This window comes from Hyperolius riggenbachi, chromosome 1, assembly GCF_040937935.1.
Source record: "Hyperolius riggenbachi isolate aHypRig1 chromosome 1, aHypRig1.pri, whole genome shotgun sequence".
NCBI classification, from domain to species: Eukaryota; Metazoa; Chordata; class Amphibia; order Anura; family Hyperoliidae; genus Hyperolius; species Hyperolius riggenbachi.
This window is the reverse complement of record NC_090646.1, coordinates 343,798,909-343,822,055: the sequence shown is the minus strand read 5'-3', so window position 1 is coordinate 343,822,055 and position 23,147 is coordinate 343,798,909.

The following is a 23,147-nucleotide window of genomic DNA, read 5'->3' as shown; positions in this document are numbered from 1 at the left end:
CAGAAAGCAGTAAAAAGGGCCCTGTAGTGACATATAGCAGAATGCAGTAAAGAGGCCCTGTAGTGACATATAGGAGAATGCAGTAAAGAGGCCCTGTAGTGACATGTAGCAGAGTGCAGTAAAGAGGCCCTGTAGTGACATATAGCAGAAAGCAGTAAAAAGGGCCCTGTAGTGACATATAGCAGAAAGCAGTAAAAAGGGCCCTGTAGTGACATATAGCAGAATGCAGTAAAGAGGCCCTGTAGTGACATGTAGCAGAATGCAGTAAATAGGCCCTGTAGTGACATATAGGAGAATGCAGTAAAGAGGCCCTGTAGTGACATGTAGCAGAGTGCAGTAAAGAGGCCCTGTAGTGACATATAGCAGAAAGCAGTAAAAAGGGCCCTGTAGTGACATATAGCAGAAAGCAGTAAAAAGGGCCCTGTAGTGACATATAGCAGAATGCAGTAAAGAGGTCCTGTGGTGACATATAGCAGAATGCAGTAAAGAGGCCCTGTAGTGACATATAGTAGAATGCAGTAAAGAGGCCCTGTAGTGACATATAGTAGAATGCAGTAAAGAGGTCCTGTAGTGACATATAGTAGAATGCAGTAAAGATGTCCTGTGGTGACATATAGCAGAGTGCAGTAAAGAGGTCCTGTGGTGACATATAGCAGAATGCAGTAAAGAGGTCCTGTGGTGACATATAGCAGAATGCAGTAAAGAGGTCCTGTGGTGACATATAGCAGAATGCAGTAAAGAGGTCCTGTAGTGACATATAGCAGAATGCAGTAAAGAGGTCCTGTGGTGACATATAGCAGAATGCAGTAAAGAGGCACTGTAGTGACATATAGCAGAATGCAGTAAAGAGGCCCTGTAGTGACATGTAGCACAATGCAGTAAAGAGGCCCTTGTAGTGACATACAGCAGAATGCAGTAAAGAGGTCCTGTGGTGACATATAGCAGAATGCAGTAAAGAGGCCCTGTATTGACATATAGCAGAATGCAGTAAAGAGGCCTTGTGGTGACATATAGCAGAAAGAAGTAAAGAGGCCCTGAGACTTGCAAAAGGAGGAGGGATGAAGTGCTCACCTCTACCACATTCCCGGCTCTCTGTTCCTGGACCGGAGTTAGATTTTCGCCACCTCCGCATCTTGTGCCTCCCTCCCATGGTAGATGCCTCCGGTCTTCCGCGCCCCCGCCCGCCGGCTCTCTGTCCCTGCTGTCAGTCAGACTTTAGTTTAGTAGCAAGAGGCGAGACAGAGAGGGCGCACACTTCCCGCCCGGTGCGCTTCAAATGCAGGAAGTAGTTGATGACGTCACTTCCGCATGTGACGCGACGGGTGTATGGAGTGCGCCCTCTCTGTCTCGCCTCTTGCCGCTAAACTAAAGTCTGAAAGCAGGGACAGAGAGCCGGCGGGTGGGGGCGCGGGAGACCGGAGGGATCTAGCATGGATGGGAGGGAGGGCTGGGAAGCACAAGATGCGAAAGTGGCGAATAGCATATCCCCCATGGAAAGGAACGAGGGGGGGGGGGGGCGCGGGGGACCGGAGGCATAGTGATAGTGGAAAGAGCGGCAAGGATGCGTAGGTGGCAGGCAGCATGGGGGCAGGCATGGCGCCCATGGTGTGCTGGCGCCCATGGCACTAGCCATGCCTGCACCCCTCTAGATCCGCCACTGGGCCCTTGATACAATATTTTGTGGCCCGCGCCGGCAAAAGCTTCCTTATAGTTCGCTTCAGTGCTCCCAAGTAATCCGCCGCATCTCCGCCACTAAACGAGGGCTGCAGAGCCCCCAAATCGCCCGGGGGGCAATCCTCCGGCATTTCCTGAAGGGGCAGAGCTTTCAGCTGCAGCTCTGCACCTCCTGACGTCAATCGCAGCACGGATCTCCCCGCCCCTCTCTGTGAAGGAAGAGTGAGAGGGGCGGGCAGAGCCGGCAATGCGCCACAATTGACGTCAGGAGGGGCAGAGCTGAAGCTGAAAGCTCTGCCCCTTCCAGGAAATGCTGGCGGATTGCCCCTTGTGCGATTTGGGGGCTCTGCAGCCCTCGTTTTGTGGCGTGGACACGGCGGATTACTTGTAATGGGAGCACTGAAGCGAACTATAAGGTAAAATAGGCAAAATAGTTTCCTTCAGTGTGAATTTGATTTTGAAATAAAAATCAATGCAGGGGGGGGGGGGGGGGGGGTCGTGGCGGAAGCTGATGATTGTGAAATTCCTTATGCGGCCCAGCCTCATCCTGACTTTGCCTCCTGCGGCCCCCCAGGTAAATTGAGTTTGAGACCCCTGATCTAGAGGGAGGGGGGTTGAATCATGTTGAGAACATGCTGCCTAGTTATCCAGGGTATATGTGTATGCTGACCAATTCATAAGTCGCTGCAGGGCGACTTATTTATAAGCGCCCCCCACCGTGGTCGCAGTTTCAGTGCTTGCTCTGGGCTGTGTTTTCTCCAGATACACATGCTGTGAAATTCAGGTAGTCCACATGGACACTAAGGAGTTTTTGAGAAAATCGATTTAAAAATATTAGAAGAAAAATGTTTTTTTAAACTGGTAAAATGACATTTTGCTCTGGTACACTGAGGGCACAGGCGAGCATAGAGGAGGTACAGGGGCAGAGATGGTACAGTGTTTTGACGTAAGTACAGACACAGGTTAAAAACTAACCTACAGTCCCCTAACCTGTGTCTACTTGTACGGTTATACAGCATTTTTAGAAAATTTTACTTAGAGACACTGTAACTTAAAAAATACCCCCCTTGGGGATACCACCTTGGGAGGGGGAAGCCTCAGAATCCTAATAAGGCTTCCCCAGTCTTCCTCTACCTCCACTCCAGCGCTGGCCCCTCCGAAACCACAGCTGACAAGCCTGTGGGCTGTGGTGCAGGTGCAGTAGCGCCTGCAATATTTACCTTCCCCAGCACAGGTGCAGTAGCAGCTTTTGTTCAGGTGAAAATAGCCGAGCCCGTTCAGGTCCGCTCTACTGTGCAGCTCTACTGTGCAGACGTTTAAACACCTAAAAAAAAGTAGATTTATTATTTTGTCTGCTCTCAGTGAAACCATCTGTCCAGTTTCTCGGAGTGCTAAAATATATAAACTATTGCCCTTTTTTTAATTACTATTATTGATTTATAAAGCGACAACATATTCCGTTGCACAGTACAAAGTAATAAACAAACATGGAGTACAGAATAATAGAGACAATAGTATACACCAATATACAAAATGCAGAGTAGGTACAAAATACAGAATTGGTACAATGTGCAAGAATTGGTAATAACAGTGACAAAAGTAATATGTACCAAAATCCAAGACACAAAAGGGTGAGCGAACCCTGCACTTGTGAGCTTACAATCTAAAGGAAATGATCCTCTACTGGGAGCAAAGTATTTTAGAGCTGTAATTCCTTATCAGTGAGGGAGGCTATAGTTTGACTGGGTCTTGACTGGAGAACTGGAGAAAAATCATTTACATTGCTGAATATTATCTTTTCTAGAGTTGGGCCGAACGGTTCGCCTGCGAACGGTTCCATGCGAACTTCCGTGGTTCGTGCTCGCGTCCCGCAGGCGAACCTTTGGGGAAGTTCGGTTCGCCCCATAATGCACCATGGAGGGTCAACTTTGACCCTCTACATCACAGTCAGCAGGCACAGTGTAGCCAATTAGGCTACACTAGCCCCTGGAGCCACTCCCCCCCTACTAAAAGGCCGGCAGCGGCGACCATTACGGTCACTCGTGTGCCTGCATTAGTGAGAGTAGGGCGAGCTGCTGCACACTCTCTCTCATAGGGAAAGATTAGTTAGGCTTAGCTTGTCCTTGGCTGCATACCTGTTCTGTGAACCCACCACTGCATACCTGTTCTGTGAACCCGCCACTGCATACCTGTTCTGTGAACCCACCACTGCATACCTGTTCTGTGAACCCACCACTGCATACCTGTACTGTGAACCCACCACTGCATACCTGTACTGCGAACCCACCACTGCATACCTGTTCTGTGAACCCACCACTGCATACCTGTACTGTGAACCCACCACTGCATACCTGTTCAGTGAACCCACCACTGCATACCTGTTCTGTGAACCCACCACTGCATACCTGTACTGTGAACCCACCACTGCATACCTGTTCTGTGAACCCACCACTGCATACCTGTACTGTGAACCCACCACTGCATACCTGTTCAGTGAACCCACCACTGCATACCTGTTCTGTGAACCCACCACTGCATACCTGTTATGTGAACCCACCACTGCATACCTGTTCAGTGAACCCGCCACTGCATACCTGTACTGTGAACCCACCACTGCATACCTGTACTGTGAACCCACCACTGCATACCTGTTCTGTGAACCCACCATTGCATACCTGTACTGTGAACCCACCACTGCATACCTGTTCTGTGAACCCACCACTGCATACCTGTACTGTGAACCCACCACTGCATACCTGTTCAGTGAACCTGCCACTGCATACCTGTACTGTTCAGTGAACCCGCCACTGCATACCTGTTCTGGTCAGTGAACCCGCCACTGCATACCTGTTCTGTTCAGTGAACCCGGCACTGCATACCTGTTCTGTTCAGTGAACCCGCCACTGCATACCTGTTCTGTTCAGTGAACAGTTTGGTGTGTCAGTGTGAAGCAGTACCTTTATTACACTACCTGATTGATGTATACACATGCAAGATGTTTTAAAGCACTTTAGGCCTGTCATTTAGCATTCAATATGATTTCTGCCCTTAAAACGCTGCTTTGCGTCAAATCCAGATTTTTCCCGGGGACTTTTGGCGTGTATCCCACTCCGCCATGCCCCCCTCCAGGTGTTAGACCCCTTGAAACATCTTTTCCATCACTTTTGTGGCCAGCATAAATTTTTTTTTTTCAAAGTTCGCATCCCCATTGAAGTCTATTGCGGTTCGCGAACTTTAACGCGAACCGAACCTTCCGCGGACTAAAATCGGAGGTTCGGCCCAACTCTAATCTTTTCCAGGCAGAGAAAGCAGAAAAGCAACACAGCATGTTTATTTGTGTGCTTGGCACTGTACATGCACATGTATCTCATGTCACTTAAAGAGACTCCGTAACAAAAATTTTATCCGGTTTTCTTCCATCCTACAAGTTCCAAAATCTATTCTAATGTGCTCTGGCTTACTGCAGCACGTTCTACTATAACCATCTCTGTAATAAATCAACTTATCTCTCTCTTGTCAGACTTGTCAGCCTGTGTCTGGAAGGCTGCCAAGTTGTTCAGTGTTGTGGTTCTGTGATGCATCTACCCCCTCCAGGCCTCTCTCTGCACACTGCCTGTGTGTTATTTAGATTAGTGCAGCTTCTCTCTGCTCTATTATCTTTTACAAGCTGGATAAATCCTCCTCTGAGCTGGCTGGGCTTTCACATACTGAAGAATTACATACAGGCAGAGCTGTCTGCACTCTGCAGGAAGAAACAGCCTGACACTTCAGTGGAAGATAGCTACAGGGGGAAAGAAACACACAAATGATCTCTTGAGATTAAAAAGGAAGGCTGTATACAGCCTGCTTGTTTATGGATGTATTTTCTATGTGTGGACATACTGTACATCAACCTACTTCCTGTTTTGGTGGCCATTTTGTTTGTTTATAAACAAACTTTTTAAAACTGTTTTTAACCACTTTTAATGCGGCGGGGAACAGTGAAATTGTGACAGAGGGTAATAGGAGATGTCCCCTAACGCACTGGTATGTTTACTTTTGTGCGATTTTAACAATACAGATTCTCTTTAAGATTCCCTTTAAATGTTAGAATAAATCTCTCCAGATCTTTGAATAGTAGTAGAGTGCATACAAAATTCATTGTGGTAATGTACAAGACCAAATTTAGAAAAAAAGTTGTCTGTCCAAATATTTATGGACCTAACTGTATATTCTGCTATAGGCTTTGACCACAAGAGGGAAGTAGTGTTGTTTTACACAGATTACAAAGACCAGTTTGATCTTTCTAGTTTTAGCGTCTACATCACAGGTTTAATATGCTGCTACAGTATTAACTCCATTTTAAACACACACACACACACACACGCACGCACGCGCACACACCCCACGCACGCACGCACGCACGCACACACACACACACACACCTTTAAGGCTCCTACACAGGTGTAACTTTATCGCATGACCAACCTGATGACATGACCGACTGCACGTCCAAGCGAGTGATGACTTCTGTTTTCTGCGCACCAACCATCTGAACGACTAACTATAAAATGTTGAATTCTTGAGAGCCTGAGCCCACTAATGCAGTTGTATCCGCTGTTCAGTTACACATCAATGTTGCAGATGCTGAAAAGCGGATAGAAGCAGACACAACTGCGTAAGGGCTTGTTCCCACCTAGTGCGCTTTCGGGGTTTTTTAAGCGCCGGCGATTTTCAAAATCGCCCTAGAAGCGCTTGTGTAATGATTCCTTATGAGAGTGTTCACATATGAGCGGTTCGATTCCGATCCGCTCTCTAAAGCGCTGCCCGTACCATTTTTGGGGCGATTTGCCTATAATGGAAGGTATAGGGAAATTGCAAAGCGCTTGAAAAAGCTCTTTGTATAGCGATTTCCCGAGCGCTTTTTTAGAATTAATATATTTTATTTATTATTTTCCGGGTCAAAGAGTTCACTTCCTGACTGTCACTCTGCAAAAGCGCTTAGAAAAGCGCTTTCCTAAAAATCACTTACGCACAGGTAAGCGCCGGGACGCTGGCGTTAACGATTGTGATTTATGATGTGAACAAGGCCTAAGTGAGCTCAGGTCCTAAAACTCTTCATATTGGATTGAGGTGGTACACAAACATTTTAGAAAATCTTTCAAAGCTAAATATAAAGAAAAAAATGATGTATTTTGTTCTGAACTAAATAATAATTTGCCAGAATAATAACTGCAATGGAGCATTTCCTTCAAAAGAAATATTTGTGTAGCCTGGTTGGCTGAGTCACCTGCTGGTATCTTAGATCTTTGAGACACTCCACACGGCATCCACCTTGGTGCTGCATTGTCTGTAGCAAAATACTGTACATAAATACAAGATGTAATAAGAGACACCCCATTATCTTCTGCAGTAGGTTTATCAAATGTAACAGTAACCTATACACTGCATCCTGAGCAGACATCACTGGAGTTCCTGACTCCTGAGACACAACAGCTATAAGCAAAAATATCCGTTTTTAGTTGATTGAAGTGAACATTGGTCTTGCTTCCTGATTAACCTTCCCAGTGTTCAAATAGAAATCGTTTCTGATTTTGTGATACACTTTAGAAAGTTACCAGACACACAATTGGAGAACCTCACTCCCAAACAGTTCTCTGCTGCTTTATAAAGCCTGCAGGCTGCTTATAAGCCAATGAAAAGTGCACACATAATACACCTAGCTTGCAGTAATAATCAAGCAAAAGCTGAGCAAGTCAGCCAATTAGTAGGAGAGGGCTTCAGTTGCATATAGACAATGGCTATATGACCAGCAGGGGGCACCAGCGTGCAGGATATTCCCTCTCATCTGCCCCCCTCCTAACTAAACTGCATGGGATACTACAATAATTAAAAACAATGGTGCATGAGCCAGCCTGGGGCCCCGGGAACTCTCACTGCCCGGGGCCCCAGAACCAGCATCTAACACCATATGTGAACGCAGCCAAGACCTCGGAGCTGCCACCTCCAAGGCCTGTCTCCTACTGCTCTAAAACTTACCAGACACACAATTCACATATGGTGTTAGATGCTGGTTCTGGGGCCCCGGGCAGTGAGAGTTCCCGGGGCCCCAGGCTGGCTCATGCACCATTGTTTTTAATTATTGTAGTATCCCATGCAGTTTAGTTAGGAGGGGGGCAGATGAGAGGGAATATCCTGCACGCTGGTGCCCCCTGCTGGTCATATAGCCATTGTCTATATGCAACTGAAGCCCTCTCCTACTAATTGGCTGACTTGCTCAGCTTTTGCTTGATTATCACTGCAAGCTAGGTGTATTATGTGTGCACTTTTCATTGGCTTATAAGCAGCCTGCAGGCTTTATAAAGCAGCAGAGAACTGTTTGGGAGTGAGGTTCTCCAATTGTGTGTCTGGTAAGTTTTAGAGCAGTAGGAGACAGGCCTTGGAGGTGGCAGCTCCGAGGTCTTGGCTGCGTTCACATATGGTGTTAGATGCTGGTTCTGGGGCCCCGGGCAGTGAGAGTTCCCGGGGCCCCAGGCTGGCTCATGCACCATTGTTTTTAATTATTGTAGTATCCCATGCAGTTTAGTTAGGAGGGGGGCAGATGAGAGGGAATATCCTGCACGCTGGTGCCCACTGCTGGTCATATAGCCATTGTCTATATGCAACTGAAGCCCTCTCCTACTAATTGGCTGACTTGCTCAGCTTTTGCTTGATTATCACTGCAAGCTAGGTGTATTATGTGTGCACTTTTCATTGGCTTATAAGCAGCCTGCAGGCTTTATAAAGCAGCAGAGAACTGTTTGGGAGTGAGGTTCTCCAATTGTGTGTCTGGTAAGTTTTAGAGCAGTAGGAGACAGGCCTTGGAGGTGGCAGCTCCGAGGTCTTGGCTGCGTTCACATATGGTGTTAGATGCTGGTTCTGGGGCCCCGGGCAGTGAGAGTTCCCGGGGCCCCAGGCTGGCTCATGCACCATTGTTTTTAATTATTGTAGTATCCCATGCAGTTTAGTTAGGAGGGGGGCAGATGAGAGGGAATATCCTGCACGCTGGTGCCCCCTGCTGGTCATATAGCCATTGTCTATATGCAACTGAAGCCCTCTCCTACTAATTGGCTGACTTGCTCAGCTTTTGCTTGATTATCACTGCAAGCTAGGTGTATTATGTGTGCACTTTTCATTGGCTTATAAGCAGCCTGCAGGCTTTATAAAGCAGCAGAGAACTGTTTGGGAGTGAGGTTCTCCAATTGTGTGTCTGGTAAGTTTTAGAGCAGTAGGAGACAGGCCTTGGAGGTGGCAGCTCCGAGGTCTTGGCTGCGTTCACATATGGTGTTAGATGCTGGTTCTGGGGCCCCGGGCAGTGAGAGTTCCCGGGGGCCCCAGGCTGGCTCATGCACCATTGTTTTTAATTATTGTAGTATCCCATGCAGTTTAGTTAGGAGGGGGGCAGATGAGAGGGAATATCCTGCACGCTGGTGTCCCCTGCTGGTCATATAGCCATTGTCTATATGCAACTGAAGCCCTCTCCTACTAATTGGCTGACTTGCTCAGCTTTTGCTTGATTATCACTGCAAGCTAGGTGTATTATGTGTGCACTTTTCATTGGCTTATAAGCAGCCTGCAGGCTTTATAAAGCAGCAGAGAACTGTTTGGGAGTGAGGTTCTCCAATTGTGTGTCTGGTAAGTTTTAGAGCAGTAGGAGACAGGCCTTGGAGGTGGCAGCTCCGAGGTCTTGGCTGCGTTCACATATGGTGTTAGATGCTGGTTCTGGGGCCCCGGGCAGTGAGAGTTCCCGGGGCCCCAGGCTGGCTCATGCACCATTGTTTTTAACACTTTAGAAAGTTATGATAGGTTCAAGTAGTGATCAAATGGTGAGAGCCAGCTGCTTATATGTCTCCATACAAAAGTGTAGCTTAATGGTTGACAGGACAGGTTAAAGATATGCTTTATCTACTGTATATACATTTAGGGTTGTAAGCTGAAAACGTTTGACAACAGTAAGGGCCAGGGATGGTAGGAAATGCTAATTCCAGATTCGGATGTATTTCCTCTTTCCGATAAATGTCTTTCCGATTTCCAGGGAATTCTGCAGAAATTCAAATTTCCGTTGTATGTCAAGTGACAGGCGCTTATTGGGCCAATCATGGAGCGGGGATCAGGTCCTTTAACTACTTGAAGACCGCCCCACGCCAACAGGCGTGGCCGCGGCGGCAGCCCCAGGACCGCCTAAAGCCAATTGGCGTCAAGTCCTAAGGCTGCAGTTTGCAGGAGATCGTGTGCAGGCTGCGTGCGCATCTCCTGCTCAGGGGGCAGAGCACTGCCCTGCCTTCAGTCTCCGAGCAGCAATCGCTGCTCGAAAGACTGTTAGACGGCCGTGTGACACGACTGTCCCCCTGGGACATTAGAGAGCGATCGTCTCTCATAGGCAGAAGCCTATGACAGCCGATCACCTGATTGGCTGGCTGGGGGAGGGAGGGGTTTTTCAAAATAATAATAATAAAATAAATAGTAAAAAAGACATAAAAAAAACGAATATAAATATTTATAAAAAAAAAAAACCACTGGGGGGATGATCAGACCCCACCAACAGAGAGCTCTGTTGGTGGGGGGGGGGGGGGGAATCACTCATGTACTGTGTTGCATGGCCCTGCAGCTTGGCCTTAAAGCTTCAGTGGCCAATTACTCAATAAACCGCCTGGTCTTTAGGGGGGTTTAGCACTGTGGTCCTCAAGTGGTAAATGTGACTGGACCCGAGGGTGCTTAGGGCGGGAGGAGTGGAGCTTACATTAAGTTACCAGCATTCGCTATGCTAAGTGCTTGCTCTCCTGATTACGCACGCTATGCTGCCACTAGCGCGCGTAGTGTGCCGGGAGACAGAATTAAGGCACGCTGATTCACTAGCATGCGTAACAGTAGATAACTCGCATGATGCTTCATGAATCAAGCCCAAGGACAGAACATGAGTTAAAGTGGTAGCAAAAAGGGTGAGAAGCATTAATTTCAGTTCTGTGCTGTATTGCTTTCAAATCCTAGCAGTTCTAGCATGGATCTGCATTTAGCATAGAAAGCTGTTCCTGTGCCTGGAACTTTTTGTTGCAACTAACCGGTATCTAATCTCTGAAGCATAGGCTGGAACAGCTTTTCTCAACCTTTCTACCCAGGAGGAACCCTGCAAATAAATTTTGGATCTCAAGGAACACTTGCAAACAATTTTTTGATCTCGAGGAACCCCTGCATTTATTTTGCAGGAGGCATGGTCTTTAAAGCAATAGGATTAGCCATACTACGCCAAGGAAAAAAAACACATATATAAGTAAATAAATACTTGATCTACTTACATAACGCATGTATTGTACTGTCCAAGTTTTGATTTCAGTGAATTTTATATAGTAAATGAAGAGAATTCTGTTCCTGGTGGGGGCCATGTCTTTTGCCCACAGCTGAGACTAAATCTTGATGTCATTTCTGTCCTTTACTTTTTTTCTTTTCTCCTCCAATCGCTGAGTCACCTCAGCCTTGCTTGTAAACACAAGTGAGCAGAGGATTGTGTTTCAGACAAGCAGCTAGGCAGGGAAATAAATGTAATATATTATCGATAAAAAGAACCTCCAGCATGCAACTGTTTGGCACTGACTACTAAAGGGCCAGTGCTCCTAACCTTCTGCCGCCCGTGTCATGCCAGTAAGCGTGGCCGCGGCGGCAGCCCCAGGACCGCCTAACGCCAATTGGCGTAAAGTCCTGGGGCTCTGTTTTGCATGAGATCGCGCGCATGGTGCGCGCGCATCTCATGCTCGGAGGGCGGAGCTCCGCCCCGCCTTCAGTCTCCGAGCGGCTATTGCCTCTCGGGAGACTGTTAGACGGCGATCACGCCGTCTATTTACTAGGTGCAGCGCTGCGATGAGCAGCAGCGCTGCACTGGGGACAGCCGTGTGACACGGCTGTCCCCATGGGGGACAAGAGAGCGATCGGCTCTCATAGGCAGAAGCCTATGACAGCCGATCGCCATAATTGGCTGGCTGTGGGGAGGGAGGGAGGGGGGGAGGGAAGAAATTTAAAGAAACAGGGTTTTTTCAAGAAAAAAACAAACAATAATATTTATTTTAAAAAAAATAAACATGGGGGGAGCGATCAGACCCCACCAACAGAGAGCTCTGTTGGTGGGGAGAAAAGGGGGGGGGAATCACTTCTGTGCTGAGTTGTGCGGCCCTGCAGCTTGGCCTTAAAGCTGCACTGGCCAATTTTGCTAAGAATGGCCTGGTCACTAGGGGGGTTTAGCCCTGCAGTCCTCAAGTGGTTAAGTATGTGATAATTCCAAACCATAACAGCAGAAAAAGTTTTGAATGCAGGATTAGCATCTTTATCACTTAATACATTCAGACCTGTTGCTGTTGAAATTTGATTTTTGTGGTGACAATACCGCTTTAAAAGTATGTGTGGCTGTTTATTTCACTGCCCCCTATTACACTGCCACTCATACTGTCTCCTGAGCCCCCAATTTAGTGCTTCTTGTTACAGTACCACCACAGTTCCCCCTATTATAATATGCTCTATTATACTTCCCCCTTGATGGGGAAAATGCCAAGGAACCCCTGCAGAGTACTCAAGGAACCCTGGTTGAGAAAGCCTGAGCTGGAAGATGGCATGAGCAGACTGAGAAGGGTAAGAGGCAATCTTGAGCACTACCTTTATTCACCTGCTAGTGTAAAGGTCCTGCAGGGAAGGTAAGCAACAGCCAATTATTATTTCTGCTTATAGGATGATGCATTGCAGTCTCACCTTTTCTCATATGGAGCATGAGCCTAACTAGACAGTCATAGATGATGTCATGATGGGTTTGATGATTGAAGTATAGAACTGCATCAAGCAGTTTCAGCTGCCGTGGATAGTACATCCTCTGTTTAGCTTTCTTGATGATGGTGACAGAATTGTTATCCCATTTTAGGTTATTGGAAATTGTGGACCCAAGAAATTTGAATGACTCTACTCAGGTCACTGTAGATCAATTTATGATAAGAGGGAGGAACTTAAAGGGAGTTCTCCTAAAGTCTATTATCATGTGATCTTAAGAACATTAAAGGGGTTCTTCCGCGAAATAGGAAAAAAATAAAAAGTGGTTTATTTATAAACTATTAAAAATCCTCTTCAAATAGTGCGAAAAGTGTTTTTAAAAAATGAATAGTTTCATCAAAGTAACACCTAATGTAATCAGTGACGGATGACGGCCAGGGAGGCTAATCCATTTGTTAGGGGTTTTTTTTTTTTGTACTATAATATCACAAACATAACTGCTGCGTACCTAGTTGACAGTTCTGTAGTCCGTTGCTGTCAGGAATGGCTCTTACAATTAGAATAACGGCTGTTATCTCCCGGAGCTCTGCGCAGTTATTTATTTTAGTTTCACGGAGGGAGAGAGAGGACCCCGGAGCAATGAATCAGGCAGAGGGAGAGCAGCTGATCAGTGAGAACGTAGGGTGTCTATGCAGAATCCTCTAGCGAGTGATCTCTTTGTCGCTGCAAGATTTATTGGTTTGTGTGGAGTTCTCCAGGCAGCTAAAAGTTAATAAGAAAACACAAACCCATAAATCTTGCAGCGACAAAGAGATCACTCGCTTTCAGGAGATAAAGAGGATTCTGCATACACGCCGTAGTCTGGTTGCCGGGCAACGACGTCAACAAATTACGTTCTCACTGATCAGCTGCTCTCCCTCTGCCTGATTCATTGCTTCCGGGGTCCTCGCTCTCCCTCCGTGAAACTAAAATAAATAACTGCGCAGAGCTCCGGGAGATAACAGCCGTTATTCTAATTGTAAGAGCCATTCCTGACAGCAACGGACTACAGAACTGTCAACTAGGTACGCAGCAGTTATGTTTGTGATATTATAGTACAAAAAAAAAAACCCCTAACAAATGGATTAGCCTCCCTGGCCGACATCTGTCACTGATTACATTACGTGTTACTTTGATGAAACTATTCATTTTTTAAAAACACTTTTCACACTATTTGAAGAGGATTTTTAATAGTTTATAAATAAACCACTTTTTATTTTTTTTCTATTTCGCGGAAGAACCCCTTTAAGTTTCAAGTTGTGGCTGCTGCTCCAGGAAAAAAGCTGTCCCACTACATGCCTATATGCAGACTCATCCCCATTTTGTATGAGACCAACTACTGTTATGTCTGCCAACTTCAGAACGTTTACAGATGGATCTGTGGGGGAGCCGTCATTGGTGTATAACAAATAAATCAGTGGGGAGAACACACAGCCCTGGGGTGTTCCAGTGCGGATTGTCAAAGTGCTTTAGATGTGTTTCCCCAGCCTATCCTGAAGGTGGTTATCCATTTCGCAGAGGGGTTCAGGCATGCTAAGCTGAGAGAGAACAATCTGCCAATCAGAAACTTACAAATCAAACACCTGATCAAGTCAGTCACATATCTGCATGAGGAGAATGTTTGCAGAATAAATTGATGCTGTGATATGAACTGAAAGCTGCTAATGTGCCATATTAGAATTTTATGCAAGGAAATGGCAGTTAAGATTTCATTTTTAATTAGTCCATATGCTAGACAACAGAAGAGATATGCTTCACAAATAACTAGCATTTCTATGGAGCGTGTTTAAGCAAGATACTGCAGTGTTATAAAAGTGAAAAATGGATCTGGCTGTGAATCGGTCTGCACACACAGCAGTTATGTAAATGTGTTTATGGCCAATTCTTAAAATGAAATTACATTCCTTCCATATATGAAGCCTCAAAGAATGTTTAACACTTGCCCTGTGCTCCTTGCTAAGTAAGGCCGCTAAATGGACCATAAGTGCTGTATCTGTAAGTGCTTGAAGCAGAACACAGTCATTTTGGCTAAGCTAGGAGGGGCCTTTTTGAGAGCTGATTTAATTGTTGAAATCCTGTAGGTTCAGCACGGTAATACTTCAGCATGGTAATTAACACATTGAATTCCTATAATAGAGTAGTTGAATTTTCATCCGAAGCTAAGGACAGGTAACTTTAACCACTTTACTACCAGCCCCTTTTATATATCGTGCACGGCTCTGATTTCTTAACCGAGGCTGGTTTCTGTGTCCACCTGTTCCCACTGCTAAGTGTATCTCACTGGACCAGGCAGTACACTGTAGCAGAGTCCCATGGATAGTAGCAGAGCAGCAGTGACCATAACAATGGAGGGGAGATGCATGGACATTGTGTCCGCAGTGATCATGTGATCACTGCGAACAGAACAATGGGGAAGAGCTGCATGGACAACGCATCTGTGTGTCTCTCCTTCCGGCAATATACTACGGGACCTAGCTCTGTACTGTTGTCGTGGCCACTAGCAGAGCAGCCAATCGGTGCTCTGGAAGTCACGTGATCTCAGTGATCATAAAAATAGTGAGACGAATGACCATGTGATCAAAACCAACAGAAGAAGATCCAACAGAAAAGAAGCCAGCCTGCCTGCCTCCTAGAAACTCAAAAAGAACAGATCATATCTAGACAGTCAACATTTTTTATTTTATTAAAAATAAATTTACAATGAGCTTGATTAAAAAACAGATGTAGTAAATTGAGGACCTTAGCTTTTAGAAATAGTTTGTGCACAGATTGTTCAGTACTAGACTCTTCCACGACGTTGATGTGCCCTCACAAAAGAGACCTAACTACTAAATTGATTTGCATTTAAGATGAATTGATAGTTAATGGTTAGGTCTCTTCCATGAGGGCACGTCAACATCGTGGAAGAGTCTAGTACTGAACAAACTGCTTCTGTAAGCTAATGTCCTCCATTTGCTGGATCTGCTTTGAATACAAGTTGTGTAATCTGCTCGCGTTTTGGGCTCTGCTCATCTATGCAGCTGTCAATTCGGGTGCAGCCTCCATTTGGAAGTGCCATAGTTTGCATCTGATTTGCATTCATGGTGTGTATTAAAGTCCCTGGGGAGCGCTGCACACCTATGTTGGTTTCATTTGGGGGCATTATATGCATTCAAAGTAGCGTGTTACATTTTACCACATTCTTCCAACCAAAATGGAAAAAAAGAACAGATGGACAAATCCCTAATTATACCCTTTGTTGAATACGTTGGGGAGGGGGGTGGGGGTTGTCTAGTTTTCTAGATGGGGTCATTTGTGGGTCTGTTCAATGGTCTTGTGCCTTTTGCTCTGCTATAAATGAAGTATGGTGTAAAAATCCCTGCTTTGGATTTGCTGTCCATAAAAATGCAAAATGCACTTGATTCTGGGCCCCCCCAGTTCTCTAACAATGCGGCAGAGGCATTAATAAAGCACAAAAAAAAAAAAAAAACACAAATAACTTTGGATAGTGGAAATAAATACACACATTTGTTGTCTCCACTCCAGAGACATGTTAACTTAAAATGTTTTTTTGTTACGTCAAAGTGAACAAACATTTTTTTATTTTATTTTGCTTAGTGTTTATGCATTTATTGTTTTGTTTTGTTTTATTATGTGTGGGAGTAAATATTTAACATTAGAAAAAAGCATTATCTGACCTGGAAAAAAGAACAATATCAAGATTGTCTATGTTGGACAAAGAACAGTCTGACCATAAGCTGTGAAAGTGTAACAGGCCCAAGGACAAAAAAATGCTCTGGTGCTGAGAGCTGCTTTTACCGACTGTAGCGAAGTGGTTAATTCATGTGCCAACACTGGCAGCCAAGTAAGTAGTTAACAACTGTCTTTGACTATTGATTGCCAGTGTTTATTGTGCTAAGTCATCCAATAAGGGCAACATTTATAAGTCTGTTAAGGTAGCCATACATCTAGAGATGATAGGCAGATTCAACCAAGAGACAAATCTCTCTCTAATCTAGTCTGATTAGAGAGAGACCTTTCGGCTACCCATACACCACAGACCGATTACCGATCAATTTAATGCTGAAATTGATCCGAAAATGTCCTGTGACGCGGCATTTGCCCGTCCGACTTCACACACGTACCCTTGTCACTGTGGTAAGCATGTGGGGTGCATGTATGGGCAGAACCAACGATGGCCATGGACAGATAATGTATAAGGCACGGGGGGGGGCACATTAGGGGGGACAGCGCATCGTAGATCGGGCATGCACTTAAGGGCACCGAATTTCATCCGATTTAATATTAATTACCGATTTGGATGGTCGATCGGCCGCCAAGTTGGAAGGTGTATGGGCACCTTTATATTCTAATCAGATTTGAGCTTGCTAAAGGAAAAAGTTTTCTGTAGAAGGGCTGACACAGAAGTCTTCAGTATGTTATTTTGCATTTAGGAAAAAAAGAAGCTGTTGGATTTAACTGATTAATTTGTCTGTGCGGGTCTATTTTCTGGATCCGCTGCACAGCACAGTCAGCGTATCTTTCATCCTGCTACAGCTTGATGTTTGTAGTGACAGGTTAATAATGGTTTTGTTCCTGCATTGGCTAACCACCAAGTGTCCTGCCTGGCTTTGGATCCCTCTAATGCAACAATGGTGTATTAGACAAGGTACATTTTAAAGTACTAAGTGAACTTATTGACTAGAAGTATATACTGTACAAGGTATACATATTTGAAATGTGGCATAGTCCTGATCTCAAATGAAAGACAGGACTTGAGAAATTAGAATAGCTATGTAAGGAGTCTGCATTAATAATATGTTGAGACTGTGCATTGCGATATTATGGGAATTAGTTATTTGTATTATCAATATTATTGTGCATAGCAGCACTAACATCTTCCGCAGTACTTAACTGTCCTTAGAGGTCACAATCTTTTGAGAAATATATGAGGTAATGCACACCTTTCCATAGACTAAAAAAATACTGTCAACACTGTAGCAAAACCTACTGAATGGATCATGACTTAAGACCAGTGTCACAGTTTCTCTGTGGCACTAACGATTTGCAGCCTCTAACACAGCTTCACGGGCACTGGTCAAATGTCCCGACCTCTTCACAGAGCAGGAGAGTTTGCACTTAACTGTTTCACTGCCCAGAGTCTTTGCAGAGAACACTACAATACATGCATCACATCACACTCTGTAGCCTTGCCTCATGCTGAACTTCATCAGCAGCACAACAACATAAAACTACCAGCTCAGCAAGGAATGTCTTTAAAGTTGAGAGAATGAGATGGGATCTCTATCCTGGCTATCTGGTTACAGAGCATCTGAATAGTGAGGTGGATATCTTATCTTTCAATATGCTTGTGCTAGAAATCCTGTATGTATCAATCATATTGGTTGCATTCATTTGTGCTATTGCTCTTATAAATAACCCATATTGTGATACAAGATCCTTAATTAGGGATAGTTGTGTGATTTTATGCATTTACAGTCCTGAGACTAGAGTTATGCACTTGTAGGCAGGGGTGAGCCTGGGGTGCCTGGCACCTGGGTGCAAGATTTTCTCTGGCGCCTATGGGAGTGGTTAAATTAACCGCGCCCAACCACATAACCACACCCATGTCCATAATCATTATGTGGGCAGCATTCACCAGAAAATAATCGCTATGTGGGGAGCAATCAGCAGAAAATAATCGTTATGTGGGGAGCAATCACCATAAAATAATCGTTATGCGGGGAGCAATCTTCAGAAAATAATAGTTATGTGGGGAGCATTCACCAGAAAAAATTCGTTATATGGGGAGCTATCACCAGAAAATAATCGTTATGTGCGCAGCAATCACCAGAAAATAATTGCAATGTGGGGGCAATCACCAGAAAATAATCCTTATGTGGGGAGCATTCACCAGAAAATAATCGTTATATGGGGAGCAATCACCAGAAAATAATCAATATGTGGGGAGCTATCACCAGAAAATAATCGTTATGTGGGGAGCAGTGCTGTGAAAAAAAAATTCACTCACCTGGCCGGCCTCTGACGTGCAGCTCCCTGACGATCCTCGAGCGATGATCTCCCGCGCTGACAGGCAGAGTGCAGGGCTACGGCAAGATGGCGCCCGAAGCCCTGTACTGGAGACACAAATAGTCTCCAGAGCAGGGCTTCAGCAGCCATCTTGCCGTAGCCCTGCTCTGCCTCCGGGAGGCGGTCCCCACAGCGGGGAGATGAACCGGGCGGCTAGCAGCGGGGAAGAGAGGCAGAAGGAGGGGACCCAGGTGAGGGAGGGGGGATCTGTCCCCCCTCCCCGCCGCTGTCCCCACCCCTCCTTCTAGCACTGCTCTTCCCCCACCATGGGGGGTTGTGGCGACACCCCCTTGGGTGTCAGTCACCCAGGGTGCCACGCCCCCCTGCGCCCAATGGACGCGGCTAGAGGGAGGGAGCGGCGGCCAGAGGGGGTGAGCGGCCGCCGGGCGGCGCCTGACAAAGAGAGGCGCCTGGGTGCAATGCACCCGCAGCACCCGCCCTGGTGCGGCCCTGCTTGTAGGCACTCTTAACATTTCTGATATGTGAAGTTTTGGGCCAGAAATAAAGAATTTAATATTTTGCTCATTTCAGTCTTTATTTTCTTATTTAATATATTCATAATTCTTCATGTAGAGCTGTTTACTCTAATTTATATCCTTTAATACATACGTGTGCTGTGATTATTCTTTAAATAGCTTGCCTACCATTGATCCATGCGCCAATATCTGCATGGAGGGGGAAACGGTATAGGGGAGGGGTGTGGTTAAAGGTGTGGCAGGGGCATGTCTTAGTGTCCTTTTTTCCTGGCTCCAAAAGTTGGGCGGTATGTGACTGGGAGCTTTGTCAAAATAAAAAATGCAATGCAGTATATATAGAAAGATGCACACCTTGTACTTTGATGCAATTAAGGTAGAATATTGAAAAAGATATAGAGCAATATACAACAGCAGCCAACTAGCAAAAATAGTTCTAATATATACATAGATAAAGTCATAAGATATATGTACAAAAACAAGTGCAGTATCCAAGTGGTACAAAGATGTTGAACCTGCTAACAGTGCGCTATTTTATTTAGGAAAGGGTTCTTTACGGTACGAGTGATTAAGATGTGGAATGCATTGCCACAGGAAATTGTTATGGCAAATTCTATACCTGCATTTAAAGGGGGCTTAGATGCTTTCCTTGCGTTGAAAGACATCCATGGCTACAATTACTAGGTAATGCCCAAATATGTTGATCCAGGGATTTTATCTGATTGCCATCTGGAGTCGGGAAGGATTTTTTTCCCTTTTGGGGCTAATTGGACCATGCCTTGTAAGGGGTTTTCACCTTCCTCTGGATCAACAGGGATATGCGAGGTAGCAGGCTGGTGTTGTACTTTGTTCTCTGGTTGAACTCGATGGACGTATGTCTTTTTCAACCCAAATAACTATGTAACTATTTTGAATGTCTGCAAAAAAACTATGCACAAAGGTACAGCGCTCTACATCACAATTACAATTTCATAACATTGCACATTATAGTCCTCCTGTGGAGGCAAAACCTGAACAGTGTCCCAATATTGCCTGGCTATACTGACACCACAGTCTGCATAACAGCATATAGTCCAAATAAATCCATTTGAACCTCGACACCAGCTTCACAATCTTCACATAAGTTGAAAAAAAGTCTGAAATACTCTTACCAACAGGTATGGCTGATTTAATCACAGATCAGCAGATAAGGCTCAAATGAAATGATGCTCCTCACAGTCAGATCACCTTCTCCCTGGTTGTCACTCAGAAACATAAAATGACATAGCGTAATCCTGCTTTCATTCAAACCCATACACCACTAATGCTCCGTGTACAACTCCCATAAGTGTCCACACCACAGTGGTATAGGGAACAAAGTGCACGCTCACCGAGTTGAATGGCTGATCCACTGCTGACCAGCTGTTCTCGCTTGTTGTGCACTTTGGCTTCAGAACATGGAACTGGCCGGAAAACATGTGCCTGGCCAGATAGATGCAGAGTTATGTGCCATAACTGTAGAACACTGTACACTGTACACTGTAGAAAGATATAACCACCCGGCACTCAGTTATAAGGTCCTAGAGGGGGATGAACCAGCAGCCTGCATCAGCCTCTTGCAGAGACACAAACTTCGCACCAAAACACACTTGTACTGGGCACACAGCAGAGGCAAAAGGACATGCAACCGGTATAAATCACTTGGAAGGAACAGGTATAAATGTAGTACATCAAAGCAAGCCGGGCAACTGTCACTTTAAACTGCTTTATTCTATCTTCATGCCGCACTTAGTACATACATGTGGGTAACACTTGAATGTTTCAAACCTGCTTCAGGTGTTGGTGTTGGGGTGTTCCAGGGTTCGGGTGACCAGGGTGACAGGACGGCACTAAAGCCGTTTCGCGCCTGACTGTCGCTTGTTCACGTGCTCGTGTCCTAAACTATCATTGGGACACTGTTCAGGTTTTGCTTCCACAGGAGGACTATAATGTGCAATAAGTTATGAAATTGTAATTGTGATGTAGAGCGCTGTACCTTTGTGCATAGTTTTTGCAGACATTCATAATTTGAGCAGGGTGGTGATACCCCCCATGGTATAGCAATCCATCACAGTTGGATATTGAACAATAATACACACACAAGCTAGGTATTATCAGTTTATTATAGGTTAAGAGGAGCACACAAGCCACTAATTTACATTAACTATGTAACTATATATATATAGTGGGGCTTTTAAAGCAAATCAGCAGTGATCCTTGTACTGTATGATAAAGCACTGTGCTGTTTGGGGACAAGAATCCCTGCATGTGGAATACACGTATCTACCGGAGTGAACCACAAAGTCCATCAATGCAAGTAAGTGGAGGAACACCAATATGCAGCTATTACCCAAACGGCATTTTGCATCTTTTTCAATAAGAACTGGCAATGCAGGCAACTGAAGCTGTGGGGGGAACGACGGCGTCCTGTCCTGCAGTATGAAGATCCAGCTTTTAAACTTAGTGGCAGAGTGGGGAGTAACAAGCGCATCACATTGGGGCTGGCCCTAGAGGCACATTGACGTCACGTGATGTACATCACAGTGTCATTACATCATGCGCACACACCCACTGTCTCCATAGACACAAACGACCCCTGGATGGCGTCCAGGTGGACGCCTGTCACAAGATGGCTATGTGATCATGGGGACAGAGGTGTGGCAACAATGTATCGGGATGGACTGAGGTTTGTGCAAAATTTATTTGAACTTGATGCAGAGAAGCTATGCACATGAAGTCATCCCTGGTGTGCTTTTGATGATGGTAACGGTGTGATGATAGCTGAGACTAAAAATACAAAAAGGAACAATAAGTATACAATGACAGAACAACAAACAAATACAGTATAATCTGGTTATAGTAAACCTCCGCACATGGTAAACTAAATGTCCAGGTCCCAGCCAAGCACCTTTATAAGTATATGGGAGTAACACCTGGTATAGTAAACCCTGATATAGTAGAACTTCTGTTATAGTAAACCTGTTTTTTTGGCTGCTGTGGTCTGTACGTCATACCTCAGTTGGAGACTTCTGAGCCGTGGTCAGTGGGCAGGCTGCCAGACATTTGTAGCCTGCTCTCCATCTGCACACTACTCCATAGTGTCCACACTCTACTTCCTGTTTATCAGGAAGTAGCGTCAGATGCTTAGAAATCGGACCTCCATGGTGGAAGCATGGAGGTATGCTTGTGTTCCTGCTGCCACTGCTCCTACCGTCGATTAATGCTGGAGGGGGAGCACTGAGGGGAGAGCCCGAGGTGAGGGAGGGGGGATCCCTGCCAATGTGGGGGCCAATGCTCTCACCTCATACTGCGAACCCCTCCTGCCCCCAAAATGACCCTGAGCAGGCCCCAGGGGGGGATCCAAATTTTTGCCGGGGGCCCAGTGATTTCTAGTCATGCCCCTGCCCTCACTGATAAGAAATTACAACTATAAAACACTTTCCTAGAAGAAAATGGCTTCTGAGAGCAGGAAAGAGATAAAAACGGTCAATAGTTCATAGATTTTAGCTCTGGCATACTTCAATGAATGTGTCATTGAGCAAAAACAATAAAACAATAAAAACTTAAACAGTAAATTTAAATATAAAATAAAACTGTGAAACATCTTAAAAAGTCATTTTTAGGAGAAGGAGGATAGATACAATTGTCTATTTCATTAGTTTATTTTCACCTCGGGTGTCCTTTAGGGAAGACCCCATTCTTGGTATTAAAAAAAGAAATTGTCAACTTAATTACCACAGTTTATGAGAAAGGAAAAATGAGTCATCAGATTTTCTGATTTCAGACCATCCACTTTCTCGGTTATTTTATGTATTACCTAAAACTCAAAAAAAATCCCTTGACCATCCACAGAGAAGACCAATTGTGGCTGGTACAAATTCTGTCTTCCAGCCCTTGGCCATTTTACTTGATTGGGTCTTTAGACCTAAAGTTGCATCTATGCAATCCTTTCTACTTGACACTACATCATTTTGTCCAAGATCTCCCATATTGGTGAGATCCTCAAACCAGTTTTTCCAGAATGGATGTCTCCAGTCTGCACATCGATTCTGCAACACTCTGGTATACAGGTCATGGAACAGGTTTTCCCCTCAATGTCTGCCACCAGCATTA